The sequence below is a fragment of the Lampris incognitus genome, chromosome 3 (assembly GCF_029633865.1).
Source record: "Lampris incognitus isolate fLamInc1 chromosome 3, fLamInc1.hap2, whole genome shotgun sequence".
In the NCBI taxonomy this organism is placed as follows: domain Eukaryota; kingdom Metazoa; phylum Chordata; class Actinopteri; order Lampriformes; family Lampridae; genus Lampris; species Lampris incognitus.
The window spans coordinates 94140920-94157557 of record NC_079213.1 but is presented as its reverse complement, the minus strand read 5'-3'; the positions used below and the strand labels follow the sequence as shown (position 1 = coordinate 94157557).

Below are 16638 nucleotides of genomic sequence, written 5' to 3'. Positions count from 1 at the left end.
CACATCCACACAGCAGCCTTTAGTAGGGATTTAAAAGAGGCTTTTCTGGAACAAACTGGGTTCAGCGAAAGGTGTGGGTTACTTGGTACAATTAAATCTCTGCAATAATAAATAAGCCCATTTGCCAGACATAAGCCAAAACACATTGCAGTGCATTAACTATGGGGTTGGCGGTGAACTACACATTGGTGGTTTCTATTCCCGTTGGATATAATAAGATAACCAGCTAATGGCAGGGTGGAATTGCTGGTTTCCATCAACAATAATTGTTAAAAGACGTCACCGTCACACTGCCTAACCAGACTGAAATGAGAGGTCAGCCCTATATTCCCTCAGCCCTGTGGGCTAGCTATCGAACAGGTGAGCTAGCGGTTAAGGCTAAGCTAAGCTAAGCGTTGGGTCAAGGCTAGGCGAACATACACTACCGTTCAAAAGTTTGGGATCACCCAAACAATTTTGTGTTTTCCATGAAAAGTCACACTTATTCACCACCATATGTTGTGAAATGAATAGAAAATAGAGTCAAGACATTGACAAGGTTAGAAATAATGATTTGTATTTGAAATAAGATTTTTTTTTACATCAAACTTTGCTTTCGTCAAGAATCCTCCATTTGCAGCAATTACAGCATTGCAGACCTTTGGCATTCTAGCTGTTAATTTGTTGAGGGTAATCTGGAGAAATTGCACCCCACGCTTCCAGAAGCAGCTCCCACAAGTTGGATTGGTTGGATGGGCACTTCTTTGAGCAGATTGAGTTTCTGGAGCATCACATTTGTGGGGTCAATTAAACGCTCAAAATGGCCAGAAAAAGAGAACTTTCATCTGAAACTCGACAGTCTATTCTTGTTCTTAGAAATGAAGGCTATTCCATGCGAGAAATTGCTAAGAAATTGAAGATTTCCTACACCGGTGTGTACTACTCCCTTCAGAGGACAGCACAAACAGGCTCTAACCAGAGTAGAAAAAGAAGTGGGGAGGCCGCGTTGCACAACTGAGCAAGAAGATAAGTACATTAGAGTCTCTAGTTTGAGAAACAGACGCCCTCACAGGTCCCCAACTGGCATCTTCATTAAATAGTACCTGTTAGAGCCCTGTTTGTGCTGTCCTCTGAAGGGAGTAGTACACACCGGTGTAGGAAATCTTCAATTTCTTAGCAATTTCTCGCATGGAATAGCCTTCATTTCTAAGAACAAGAATAGACTGTCGAGTTTCAGATGAAAGTTCTCTTTTTCTGGCCATTTTGAGCGTTAATTGACCCCACAAATGTGATGCTCCAGAAACTCAATCTGCTCCAAGAAGTGCCCATCCAACCAATCCAACTTGTGGGAGCTGCTTCTGGAAGCGTGGGGTGCAATTTCTCCAGATTACCTCAACAAATTAACAGCTAGAATGCCAAAGGTCTGCAATGCTGTAATTGCTGCAAATGGAGGATTCTTTGACGAAAGCAAAGTTTGATGTAAAAAAAATCTTATTTCAAATACAAATCATTATTTCTAACCTTGTCAATGTCTTGACTCTATTTTCTATTCATTTCACAACATATGGTGGTGAATAAGTGTGACTTTTCATGGAAAACACGAAATTGTTTGGGTGATCCCAAACTTTTGAACGGTAGTGTAAGTGCTGAGTTAAAGTTAGGGTTAGGTAGAGGTAGAGGTTGAGGTTAAGTCAGCTTAAGGTAGGTTAGGTTACGTTTAGCTAAATAGGGCTGAGGGAACACAGACACGCTCCCCCAGACTGAACCACTCAACTTCAGTCTGGTTAGGCAGTGTTGCCTACTAGCAGAGTTAATTCATTTCTACGTTTTCATATAAATAATGTGACATTTCCCTGGAAGGGATTTCATTTTCACTTGCCCCCATCCACACAGAGGCCAGAGAGGGTGTACCAGCCCCGGAGCTGGCAGAGAATCACTGTTGTTCTTGCCAACACGGAGGCTTCAAGGGAAACTCCGATTTTTAACAACCAGGGTCTTATTTTCACAGTTTTTGCCATCATGCACATTGGTTTCTCAGTGGCTTTATTTTGGAGAGTTTGGATACGGCGCCGCTGCTGGACCCAGCTTTACAATGACGTCTTATGGGGTGAGTGGACACGAGCATCAGACATGTTTCAACAAGTCCAATTCAACCTAATTATCTAAATCAAATATTTGGACCTGAAAACAAAAGTGCGAGTTAATCAAGATAAAAGCTATTGCTCGAATGTGCAGTATTGTCAATGGTCCGTCACACAGCTGAGTTACTTCCTGGTTCAACTTGCAGGGCTCATCAGCCAGTAGGTAGTAGCAACAACTGACTATCTACCCAGCCAGCGCAACTGAGAAATCATAGATAACGGGAAATGATTTACACTGTCTAAAATGGGCACAAGTTTTTTTTAGTTGTTGTTGTTGTTATTGAAAGGATAGGTTTAAGGCCCATGTTCAGTTGTCCTATAAGATGCCATTGTAAAGCAATATCTACTGGTGGTCCTGTGTCCAAAATCCCCAAAATCAAGCCCATGGGTAAAATGACATCATAACTAATATGCACGATGACAGAAACTATGAAAATAAGACCCACATTGTAAAAAACCAAAAATGTCCTTTAAATCCATGCCCGCCATTTGAAGGGTGATTTCCCGGCCCGTGGAGCTCTCACTATTCTCGGCCACCCACATTCATAGTAACATCTCAGGAAAGCTGATTCACTGTACAGCAGATACGTATTATGGTCATTCACAGACATATGTTCTGTGTGTGCAAACACGTTAATGAGAGCAAAATGTCCTCAGCATCAATGGCCACCTTGGCTCCTCGCTACGCTGCAGTTTGCCAGCGAAACCGCAGCGTAATCTTGTTAACTGCACTTCACGAATCAGATGCAATGACCTCACGCTGAAACCATTTGAGCGATACGAAGTCCATCCTTCTAGTTCTACGTAATGCGGGTCAACAAAGTACCTACAGATAAACTCCCCTGTGGGCGAAGCCCTTATTGAGTTCACCATGGTGGCGCCAAAGTTAATATAGCCTTCATTAAAAGACGGATGGTTAGATTGTCACAGCGGAGATTAAAAAAAAAGAAACGGCGTGGTTGGTTAAGCCAAGGGTCTGATGGGGGAAAGGCAACCTGAGATAGAGGTGGGAGGGTGGTGGGGGGGGGGGGGGGCTCTGATCCGAAGCATAGGATGAGATCCACAGACAGATAAGAATCAATGGTGGTGTCTCATGAGACTCCTCTTCGAAGCTTTATTGGTTCCTTGTGCTACATGAAAGGTTAATCGCAGAGTATGAGGGGAAAAGAGAGAGAAAAAGAGTGAAATAAAGAGAAGGGCAGAGGAAGAGAAGGAGGGAGGGGAGGGAGTTGGAGAAAGTAGGTCAATCTGATCGTGCAGAGGGAAAAGTGGGGCTCATGCCAGCTCTCCCTCCTGTCCATCTGTCTTTATTTCTGTCTGCCCATCTCGGGTTTGGGCCTCTCTGCCGGTCCATCTTCCTCGCTCCCCTCCCGCCGATCTACCAGCTATCTGATCTTTTCGCTCTCACTCACCATTGGCTCGACAATCGCTCTTAGACAATTGGAGGATAGGAATGTAAGTCCCCTTCTGAGCTGAAGAGACCCACTGCTGAGTCTACCACTGCTCACATCTGGGTTGGATTAATGTGGCCCGGTCGACGCAGCAGAGGGACAACTTCTAAGCCAGATGTGTCCTTCCGTGTCCCACCAAGCAAAATACACACACACGCACACACACACACACACACACACACACACACACACACACACACACCATACATTTTCCTCCAGTCCCCTTTCAATTTATTGTCGCTGTCAGGCAAAAAAACAAGTATCTGTAAATTTGCCGATTTTCTTTTTATTACATCAACTGATGTACGTGTGGCTTTTGAAGACTTGTGAACACCTCATTGTTACTAGATAAATGAAAAGTGCTACACAAAGCCCGTGACAAAACACGTTTTGTTAAAAATGTGGAAATAGTAATGATTTTTTTTTCTCTTCCTCTAAAGTTAGCTCCTCGGCAGATACGCCGTATTTCCCCGACAGCATTGTTATGGAATATATGGTTATGGCATATTTTACATTTATCTATTGTTTTTGTTTTTTTTAATTTGATTTTTCCCCCCTTTTTCACCCCAATTGTACCTGGCCAGTTACCCCACTCTTCCAAGCTGTCCCGGTTGCTGCTCCACCCCCTCTGCCAAGCCGGGGAGGGCTGCAGACTACCACATGCCTCCTCCAATACATGTGGAGTCGCCAGCCGCTTCTTTTCACCTGACAGAGAGGAGTTTCACCAGGGGGACGTAGTGTGTGGGAGGATCATGCTATCCCCCCGAACAGGCACCCCAACCAACCAGAGGAGGCGATAGTGCGGTGACCAGGACACATACCCACACCTGGCTTCCCACCCGCAGACACAGCCAATTGTGTCCGAGGGATGTCTGACCTAGCCGGAGGTAACACGGGGATTCGAACCGGGATCCTTGTGTTAGTCGGCAATGGAACAGACCGCCACACTACCCAGGCGCCCACATTTATCCGTTCTTTTAGAGTGCATTTAGAGACAGTGACACTGTGTTTACAGATGTAGTTGAGAGTGAAGCTCTGTGCTGTGAGGGTTTTAGGGTTAGGACCAGGAGTCTAAGGATAGAGGGCGTTGTCCATTGTCATCTCCTGTATCTGCTTTTTAGCATCTTTATCTTAAGTCCTCTGAGACTGCAACTGTGAGACTGGAGAAGTAAACGACTTCAGAAACCTGAGAAAAAGAATTAAATGGAAAAAGTAAAGCAAAGATAGATGAGTGTGAGGAGCGCCTCTGTAGCCGAATGGTTACAGCGCATACTACATGGTCGCAACGGTTGCCGGTTCAATTCCCACCGGTGAACTTTGCTGCATTTCATACCCCTCTCCTCCCTCTCCTGTCTGCCTCTCTACTGTCTCTACCTAATAATAAAATAGATGAGAGTGAGGAATAAAAGGAGCAAAAGGAAAAATGAAGGGGAAAGAAATCTTGTTTAAGCATTCCTTCCATGCACAGTGTATTATTGTCTTTTGATGTTTGAGAAATGCCGACAGAGCCCTGTTGAAGATGAGTCTGGACTCTCCCGTTGTCTGACCGGACAGCAACGCCAGACAAGCCCACACAGCAGCCAATTTCAACAACGGTGTATATGCGCACACACAAACACACACACACACACTAGCCTATGTTCACGTACACACGTGCCAAAAGGAAAACACAGCGTCTGCCCGTGCTGCCGTGTCGGGCCAAACAAAAGAATGGAACAGCAATCCCAGCCCACTTTTAATGGACTGAATAACAAACGGCCAGCCAGGCCTGTCTCACTGTCTACCAGGCGCCGGTGAGGATTGCTCATTGCCTGACGAACTGGGCTGGCTGGCGGACCACAGAGTCCACACATGTGTGTGTGTGTGCGTGAATGAGGGCGCACATTGTACATGTAGGTGTTCGGAGTTTTGTTCGTCTGGCGAGGAAAGTTATGTGCGAAGTAAAATACATGTCAAACACTTGAGTTTTAGGTGACGTGGGAACACATGTGGGAAGTGGGTGTCGGTGTGCACTTCTGCACACATCTACTGCGTGTGTGTGTGTGGCAGGGGGGGTGCTTGAATGTAAATAGACGTCTAAATCCGCCGGACATGTGCGTGCGTAGGCCAGACAGGTTAGGCGAGGGGAGAAAATCAGCATCCTGGCTTGGTCCAGTCGACAACATTCGGAAGCAATTTGGTCTGATTACAGTTCGGATGGCTCAATAGATCAAAAACACTCCCTCCCTTCCTCTCTTCGGTTCTGAATCACCACATCCCATATTCCCAGCCCTAACCCGTACACATACGGCTAATCTCCACATTTAGTCACCGCTGTCTCCCGTCCAGGTGTCTCCAGTTTCATTCATAACCCCTGCACTACGCAGCACACAGCTCTAATCAAATCCCTCTTCTTCCCACTGTGAAAAATCCTTCAAGTCCACCCCATGTAGAAAATAATGGAGTCTCACTGGCCAGCTGTACTGCATCCCAGGGTTGGGTTTAACAAGGTCACAGACGCACTCAATGACCTTTCACCTAAGTCACTCATTATTGGCCAAGCCGGCCAATCACATGAGAGAATGTGATTGTACTCAAGCCCTCCCATATCAGATACTGTGCCCAAACATGATCATTTCTCAAAGCCTCCTGACTTTTCCCTTTTCATGCTCTGATGAAAGTCGGACGAAATGAAGATGAAATACAGTAACGTCCAAAGTGAGAAAGTAGTTAATCCTGTCTGGAACGCCGGCTCTTCTGAGGGAAGACTTTCCCATAGAACCTGTCCAGCTGTGGGATCAGAGGGATGGGAGGGAGCGCCGACTGACTCGGCCTACTGAGGTGAGTGAGGAGGGATGAGGGCGAGACGTGGAGTGAGGGCGAGGGAGAGAAAGAGGGAGAAGAAAAATTCCCCCACAAATGAATTTTTAACGGCTGATATATTACCGGTATTCCTGGGGAATGACTTTTGATGGAGATAAGAGAAAGTCGTGAAACATGAGTTGATTACACAGGAATCAAGCCATCACCATTTACACACACACTCCTCAAAGAAAGGGTCAACTAGCCAGATGAATAAAGAGAAGAAATATATTCTGTGAGTGTATTGTATGCGCATGTGTGTGTGTCCAACCCAGAAGGCCCCTCTAGACTGTACAGCTTTAAATATTTTATATATCCACGCCAAAACAGACAAGCATCTCCACCTCCCCACAAGTCATTGCTTTACTTCATCTGTTAAGTGAGACAGAGCGATTTTCTAATTATCCTGTGTGTGTGTGTGTGTGTGTGTGTGTGTGTGTGTGTGTGTGTGTGTGTGTGTGTGTGTCTGTGTCTGTGTCTGTGTCTGTGTCTGTGGTTAGTGTCTTGTGGAATTTTATGTTGTTTGTGTCCCTTTGTCCTTGTGCCAAATGTGGAGAAAAATAAATGATTCAAATTTGTGTGTTTGTTTGTTTTAGTGTGTGTGCTTCTACGTGTGTGTGCTTCTATGTGTGTGCGTGTGCATGTCTGCGCTGGTGTATATTACATTTTCATCTCGGCCAAACCGAAGCCCTCTCTGTTAGTGTTATCAGGGCCATTATCAACAAGCTTAAAATCTGTCTTTTGCCTGAGCTGTAATCACTCTTTAAGGAGTCACTGTGCCATTTGTTTCTTCCACACCTAAGACAGCCACTTGAACGTGACAAAATGCACACAATGAACATACATACAAGCAGAGAGACCGTGAGAAAGATAAGCCGTCCTTAGTGGATAGTAATCTACGGTGATTTGAAATGGCTTTTGGCACTAGTCTAGCTCTCTGGCTGACTCCTATACAGTACATGATGTTAACAGGTCACGCTGCGAACGAGAAACCCACCTAGGGTTTACCTCCAGAACAAGTTGGAAAACTCTACAAATGCAAGGTTTATTCCTTTATTTATTTATTTTTGGATTTTTCTCCCCAATTATATCCGGCCAATTACCCCACTCTTCTGAGCCGTTCCCAGTCGCTGCTCCACCGCCTCTGCCGATCCGGGGAGGGCTGCAGACTACCACATGCCCCCTCCAATACATGTGGAGTCGCCAGCCGCTTCTTTTCACCTGACAGTGAGGAGTTTCACCAGGGGGACGTAGCGCATGGGAGGATCACGCTATTCCCCCCCAGTTCCCCCTCTCCCCTGAACAAACGCCCCGACTGACCAGAGGAGGCGCTGGTGCAGCGACCAGGACACACACCCACATCCGGCTTCCCACCCACAGACACAGCCAATTGTGTCTGTAGGGACGCCCGACCAAGCCGGAGGTAACACGGGGATTCAAACCAGCGATCTCCGTGTTGTAGGCAACGGAGTAGACCCAAGTATAAGAAACATTTTATTCAGCAGAGCACCATCCCAACACGGTAACATTAACCCAGAAGTGGTAACCATCTGTCATATACATCTTGTATATTATACACACTTCCTGTAATTCAATAGTAGTATTGCAATAATGAATTGAAAACAACATTTTATCCCTTTTTAGAAAAGAAGCAGCTGTCTTATACATCACACCAGCATACTATATGCATGGAATTGTGTAATCCTTTGGTAAAAGGATCATCCAACACTATTACCACTTTACTCCATTACCAATACAGTCAAGCATGGTAAAATCACATTAATCAGCTTATTATTGGTCCAGGCAATCAACAGATCATTTGGGCCTGACATAACAGCAAGATGGACATAAAGAACAACCAAACCCTGAAATCTGAATGAAACAGTACATCAACAGTTAACCTCCAGTACAACCCAATATTAATCAACTCAACAGTCATGAGGTCACTTAAGTACAAACACACAAAAATCACAGGTGTGAAACATTCTACAGTGTAACTGCATGTAAAAATCAAGTAATATAGTCCTTCAGGCAGCTAGTCTGGCAAGTATCTCGCATGGGCCTTGGTGTGCAAATGAAGTTAGGTGGCCTAGTGTCCTCATTTGCGTGCATGTGTGTAGTAGCTATGGTGTCAGGGAATGCAGTAAGGTGGGAGGCATTCCGGGTTTTACCATTACTCATTATGTATGTGCCTTCACCAACCTTCTCACTTATTGTTAGAGGTTCACTGAACTTCCTGTGTCCTTTAGGGACATGTAACAGGTTTCTTTCCCCTTTTTGGAAGCAAGGAGACTGAGCACCTCATTTGGCATCCGTATACACCTTCATTGTTGTGCTGGCGTTGGCTGACCCTGTGGCGAATGTCCATGTTCGTCAGTGAGGATGTTGGAGTCAGCGTTGTGCACATCAGTCGTCCATGGAGCAGTTTAAAGGGTGAAGAACCAGTTTTGGCGTGGGGTGTAGTATGATAGACTTGCAAAAAGTCAGTTACGGTTGATTTCCATGGCTGGTATTGCTGAATGGCCAACTGTAAGGTTTGTTTGAGCACCTTGTTAAATCTTTCTATAGCTCCACTGGCCGTGGGATAGTAGAGAGAGGAGCGATTATGGAAGATTTGTCTTTTCTCCAGGAAGGCAGCAAAGGGTGCAGAGGTGAACAGGATGCTCAGCTGGTCACCATGCTGTCTGAACACAGATGACAGGAACACAATCACAGTGTCAGTAAAAATGTTCTGCGTAAAGGCAACCACAGGCCATTTGCTATAGTAGTCAGTCAGGGTGATTGTATAGCTGTTATCTGCAGTCTGAAGCAGCTGTATCAAATGGCCCAATGATGTCCATGGCAACCTTCTGCCATGGCCCATCTGGAAGAGACACTGGTTGTAGTGGAACTGGGTGTGGCTTGGCAGTTTTGTCATTCAACTGGCACCAATGACAGGAGCAGATGGCACTGAGCACCTGAGCATCCATCTAAGCTCACCAGTAGAGGTCAGGGAGTCGTTGCTTTGTCCGCACCACCCCCAGATGAGACTAATGTGCAATGGAAATCAGGACAGGGCAGAGGATAATGGGTACACTCAGCCGAGAGCCATGAAGAATGAAATTGTCTTTGACAGACAGTTCCAACAGAGCTGGTAGAATGGCAGCAGTTCAGGATCGAGACTTTGAGGTGAAGGAGGCCAGCTATGTGTGATCTGAGCACAGTTTTGTAAGCTCAGGGCAAGTTGCACAAGCAGAGTCAAGATCAGTGGCAGACAATGTCTTATGAGCAGTAGAGAGGAGAGCAACAAACTCTGTCACTGTTGTCAACCTACGAAGGAATAGCGGTACCATCAGCCGATGAAGCAGAAGGTAAGGGTAAGCGGGACATATAGTTGGCTGGAGCATTTTCAGAACCTGGATGGTAGATGATGCCATATTTGAAGGACATGAGACGAGCAGGCGATCTTGACATGCGTAGACCAGCACGCCTGACACCTTTTGTGGTCAGCAGGATTGTCAGTGATTGGTGATCCATCCGTAGGGTGAAGCAGTGGCCCCACAGGTAAGTACACCACCTTTCAACATCCCATACACAAGCTAGGGCCTCTTTTTCCACTGTAGCATATTTACACTCAGCAGACAGGGTTTGAGATGCAAGCGCCACAGTCCTTTCAACCTTGTCTGGGCCCACTTGTGACAATACGCCACCAACCCATAGTCTGACGCATCCGTGGACACTATGGTATGCAGTGTGGTGTCAAACAATGCCAAGGCCTGGCTATCCACCAGCATTTTCTTTACTGCTTCAAAACTAGCCTGTGCCTCATCTGTTCACCTGAAGGCACTGTCGGTCAGTCTCAGACATGCGCGCAAAGGTTCCACCACAGTAGCATGGTTTGGCAGGAACTTGGAGTACCATGAAAGCAGTCCGAGGAAGGAGCACAGAGTAGAAGCATCAGTTGATGCAGGTACATTGGCAATGGCCTGTATGCATGCTGTGTCAGAAAGGAGGCCATAAGCTGAGACATTATACACTAGAAAAGGCAGGCTAGGCTGGCGGAAATAGCACTACTCTTCATTAAGGTGCAGGCCGGCAGATTTCAGAAGATGATGTAAGACAGCTTTAAGGGCCTTGTTGTGAGCAGGCAAATCATGGCCATGGATTGGCCATGATTCCAAGGAGTTCTCTAACCCTGGCAGGTCAGCAAGAATGATGCTCATCATTTTCTGGAATGCAGCAGGTGCTGAAGCCAGTCCACACGTTACACGGCAGAAACGGAACAGTCTGTCACGGGTGATGAATGCTGCTAGGCTGTGGCTGTTTTCATGCAGAGGCACTTAGTCATAGGCGCTAGTCAGGTCAATTGTAGAGAAGACAGTGGAACCTTTGAAGGTGGACAGTCGTTCATCCATATGGGGCAATGGGCAATGGAAAGGCATCCACAATGACTGCTTTATTGGGCTCACACAAATCAACACACATACGAAGTTTGCCCAACTTTTCCCGAGTGACAACATTTGATAACACCCATACATAACAACCACGAAGCATCAATGCATTCAATTATACCAGCTGCGAGCAGATGACTCATTTCCTTTGACACCTCATTTCTGACAGACAGTGGCAGGCGACGGAGTTTTTGGCACACTGGTGTGACGGTATCATCGATTTTCACACAATGAACAAAGTTCTTTGCACGGCCGAAAGCAGAGCTAGGTGTAGCAGCACACTCTAGCACTGGTGCAGGAGGAGAAGGGGCAGAGGTAGTGTCAGGAGGTAAAACCCTGTTGTGTAAAATATGCACATGTAGTACTGTCATTAGGTCCCTCTCTAACAGTGGATTCCCATTGTCCACAATGAAGAAGGTACCCAGAGCTGGGCGGCCATATAGAGACATATTCATGGACAAGCATCCAAGGACAGGGATGTGTGTTTTACAGTAAGTTACAAGCCTGACTTTGGGCTGCATCAGGGGAATGTGGGTGAAATAGTGCATGTAGATGCTATGAGGCAAGATGGAGACAGAAGACACTGTGTCAAAAACCAGGTCCACCGTGCAGGGCTGTGAGTCTGGAGCTGCAATCTCCACAGTACATGTGATTTTATTGGTTGCACATGCAGCATATTCTGATTATAGTACTGTGTCTTCTGGCAGTTCAGCTTCAAGCTCTTCTCGTGTGTGGGATTGTGTGAACTGACACACTTTGGAAAAGTGATCAATCTTTTTACATTGTACAGTTCGTTGCATTGGCTAAGTGCGCCTGTGATCCACAGCGATAACATGTTTTTCTCTTCACAGCAGGAGCAGTGGTACTTGCTGCATTTGCCTGTTTCCCTCTCCTTTTTTGTTTGTATGTATGCAGCACAGCCTGTACTGGAGCGGCATGTGTGTCTGTAATGGCCTTTGCTTGATCTGCAGTAGATTCAGTTTGAGTAGCCAAAGTCAAAACTCTCTCAAGTCTAAGTTCAGGGTCAAGCAACAGTCTCTCACATATTCATGGATTGCACACATTTTCTATGAGCTGGTCACGTAACATTTCCTCCGTACATTCGCCAAAATCACAAGTTGCAACAAGTTCATGAAGGGCTGCCACGTACTGTAGACTTCTCATGTGGTGCTTGGGATAATTTTCGGAAAGCATGACATCCTGCTACTACATTAGCCTTTGGCGTAAAGTACACCTTCAATGCATTCACAGCAGTATTGCAAGTAGCACCTGTGTTGGGAGGTGAATAGAAGAACCTTTGTCCCTTTGAACCAAGATGGTGTAGCAAGACAGCTCTTTTTCTTGCAACTAACCAAGTGTCAACAATTGCATCAATGACCAGTACATAATTCCCAAAGATTTGCAGCCATGTTTTAAAAGGTAAAGTAGGCTCACCGGGACACAGGAGAAAAAAACTCGTAAAAGGCACGTTTGCAGCCATCATCTCGGTGAAAGGATTTTTACGGGATCCGAAATCTTGTTGCCAATTTTGTTATGTCTATAGGTCAGAAATAACAGCATTAGACCCAGTTGTTGCTCCACCCTCTCTGCTTAGCCAGGGAGGGCTGCAGACTACCACATGCTTCCTCCGATACACATGGAGTCGCCAGCCGCTTCTTTTCACCTGACAGTGAGGAGTTTCCCCTGGGGGACATAGCACATGGGAGGATGCCGCTATTCCCCCAATTCCCCCTCCTCCCCGAACAGGCACCCCAACCGACCAGTGGAGGTGCTAGTACAGTGACCAGGACACATACACACATCCAGCTTCCCACTCGCAGACACGGCCAATTGTGTATGTGGGGACGCCTGACCAAGCCGGAGGTAACACAGAGATTTGAACCGGTAATCCCCTTGTTGGTAAGCAATGGAATAGACCACTACGCTACCCAGATGTCCCCACCACAATAACATTAACCCAGAAGCAGTAACCATCTTGCCATATACATCCTGTATATGACATATTTCTTGTAGTTCAGTGGTAATATTGCATGAATGCATTGAACAAAACAGGACATTACCAACTGCCTTTCAGCTAAGCGACCATTTAGTTGCTGCAATTCTTTCTGTGCTTGTTTCTAAAATTGCTCTCCCATTGTACTTTAAAAGCTATTTCTACTTCAATGGCTATTTTACTCTGTTTCGGGAAACTTCCTTTCACAATGATGGCTATCAGTACAGCAAAAACACTGACTATTATTGAATGCAGACACAGCCAGACCAACAAAAAAAAAACACCACCCAGTTCCAGTCTCCTGTCTCCAAATGGACTCCAGTGGCCATCAACAACCACTACACAGGGAACATGCATGTTCACTTTCCATAGTCTTCTCTTTCACTGTAGTGTGAGATAAATCAACAGCTTTTCCTTCAGGCATGATCAGAGTTGGGCTTCTACTACCCCAAGAGACCGCTCAAATACTGATTTGAACAAGACAAAGTCTAAATATGGCAGAGGCACTTCTGAAAAAATGTTCTTTGCTTATGTTTATGAGACAGATCATCAAAATTTAGTGCCCACATGAAAAGTGGACTCTAAAAAGGCAGCATGCATATTGCAACTTTCCAAATTACACATAAAAAATAATATGACGATGTCATTAAAAGCACATAGTTTAATTGAACATAACTTTCGAGTGAGGCAGTGGACTCATTATTTGTACAAAGCTAACTTGTTACACTTTTACCCAAACATGGATTAAAACATAGAGCTGCCAAATTTCAAATGACTCTCAGTCTGTCTGCGTGCCTCTCTGCTGTTGTTAGACAGTTGTTGGTCTGGGGATAGGGCTTATCCCAGGTCAAGGACAGTAACAGGCCTTTTCTGCTCATAGAAACAACCCCCCCCCCCAAAAAAACGGGTCCAAATTATGATTATGTCTTTCCATGTTTCTGTTTATTGGTGGCTCACTGTGGAACAAGCAGGGATTGTCAATAAAGGCAACAGTGATATGTCATAGAAAATAGGCTGCCCTGACACAGAGAAGAAACTTTGTCTGCTGGTGGGTCCCACCCTTTCACCATGGGGACTGTTTCTGTCCAGCCGTGTTCTGTCCACTCTCATTCAAAGTCATCCATCCATCCATTATCCAAGCTGCTTATCCCGATTGGGGTCGTGGGACGCTGGAGCCTATCCCAGCAGACATTGGGGGGGGGGGGCAGGCGGGGAGAAACCCTGGACAGGCCGCCAGTCCATCACAGGGCCAACACATGCACATCTAGGGACAATTTAGTACAGCCGATTCACCTGACCTACATATCTTCGGACTGTGGGAGGAAACCGGGGCACCCGGAAGAAACCCATGCAGACACGGGGGGAACATGCAAACTCCACACAGAGGACGATGTGAGATGACCCCCAAGTTTGGACGACCCAGGGGCTTGAACCCAGGACCTTCTTGCTATGAGGTGACAGCGCTAACCACTGTGCCACTGTGCTGCCCCAACTTTTGTTCTTGATTAATGAAGACATTCGTGGCAAATGCTTTTGCTTTCACCCATCTTGCGCCGGACGCCATTCAATGCCAATAGATGAGAAATAGCCACACTTTCTTCTATTCCAGCCCCTCAGCATGGCCCTGACATCCATGGCTGGGACCACCGGATGTCCCCTGCAATCACTGGTTTATTTGAGCTGGACAGGACAGTAAGATGTCCAGTATTGGGTCTGACAACATTATTCAATGTTGCGTGTTAGACGAGACACACAAGACACACACACACACACACACACACACACACACACACACACACACACACATAGCTGTCGTGTAATGAAGGGGTGTTAGTGTCAGAGAGGGTGGGAAATGCAACTGATTATAGAGAAAAGTTGTCAGCCTACACTGTAACTCATTCTTAGTTAGCCACACACACACACACACACACACACACACACACACACACACACACACACACACACACACACACACACACACACACACACACACACACACACACACACACACAGAGCAGTTTCCCCGTCTCACCACACACATCCCATTCTCCATTACTGGTCGAGTCTCACCTCCAGTTTTGAGTCAACCAGCAGTCCTGCCTCCCAGTCACATAGTAAATCTACTGGTTCATTACCTCATTTACACAAACCCTCAAACCACAATGTACATCCAGAGCTGTGAGGTTACCAAAAGGTCATACCTGGGCTTCTTCAACATTTTCGGCTCCGATACACACTTTTTATGAGGATTTAACAACAACAATGACATCAGGTCTCTCTCCATTGCTGCACGATTTGTAAAAGAGGAAAGACATGCATAAGTGCAGCACATTTCCTCTGTGTGTGTGTGTGTGTGTGTGTGTGTGTGTGTGTGTGTGTGTATGTGTGTGTGTGTGTGCATATATTTAAATATATATATATATATTTATATATGTACTTATTGTTTGATAGTTCATCCCCCTGTGAAGAAAAGCAATAGTGACATTAATTCATAATGTCAAGGAATAACTATTAACATTCAAACCATCCAAGCAGCAATGCACTGCATATGGTGCACAGCTGTCCCATTCCCATCTACCACACTGACTCCAACAAATAGGCAAGTCAGTGGGGGTAAGAGTGGGCGGTTCGCACTAAGCTTCATACAGGGAAATGTCCCTTGGCCCTTAAACATAGGAAAGTTCTCTGGGCTGTGTGACATCTTTGAAGACAGGCATGGTTACAGTTTGAGTTTCTTCTTGGCGGATCACAATGACATACCAGACAGACGCAGAGCGACTCAAGATAAAGCTTTGAGCTTTCACCCAGTGTGGAGCAGACTTGGGGGGGGGGTCTCTGTCCTGACGTTGAACCACAGTTGTTTTGTGGGAATCCACTTATGCATCAGGCTAGCGGTCGGGCTGACTAAAAGAAGTGGATGGATGGAGGAATACAAAGAATTCTACAATCTCTTCCAAAATCGGGGGTGAGGAGGGTGGGGTGGCTGAGTGAAATATTAATTGAGTCCAGAGCTGGAGCCGATGGCGGGGATCAGGTTGATTGGCACCACATTCAAACGCACACACACAGACGCTGGCGAAGAGGATGGCACAACACAGGAGAGCTAACATGTCAGGCCAGGGCTCTGCAGTCTATACCCATCTGCAGGCCGGTGGCCACTCTTTCACGGTTGAGGATGTGCACATCCTTGATAGGGAGGAACGCTGGTTTGAACAGGGAGTCAAAGAAGCCATCTATGTGAAGAGGGAATGACCATCCCTGAACCGGGGGGGGGGGGGGCACTAAGAGTACATCGGTCACCATCTTACAACACTGTGATGGCAGCTATTCCCCAATCCTCTGTGAACAGTACACATGGCCATTGTAACTCTAGTTAATGGTCATGGTATTTGCATATGAAACAGACTGCCGGTTTTGGTTGCAATGCAATGTACTTTTCTTCTTTTTTGGGGGGATTTTTCCCCCTTTTTCACCCCAATTGCACTTGGCCAATTACCCCACTCTTCCGAGCCGTCCCGGTCGCTGCTCCACCCCCTCTGCCGATCCGGGCGAGGGCTGCAGACTACCACATGCCCCCTCCAATACATGTGGAGTCGCCAGCCAATTCTTTTCACCTGACAGTGAGGAGTTTCACCAGGGGGGCATAGCGCATGGGAGAATCACACTATTCCCCCCAGTTCCCCCTCCCCCCTACAACAGGCTCCCCAACCAACCAGAGGAGGCGCTAGTGCAGCGACCAGGACATATACCCATATCCGGCTTCCCACGGCCAATTGTGTCTGTAGGGATGCCTGACCAAGCCA

General features: G+C 46.3%; 1 protein-coding gene across 1 annotated transcript in view; it reads right to left on the bottom strand.

Annotated features, from left to right (window-relative positions):
• Nucleotides 1-16638, bottom strand: part of fbn2b (fibrillin 2b) — a 109371-nt gene that overhangs the window by 57495 nt on the left and 35238 nt on the right.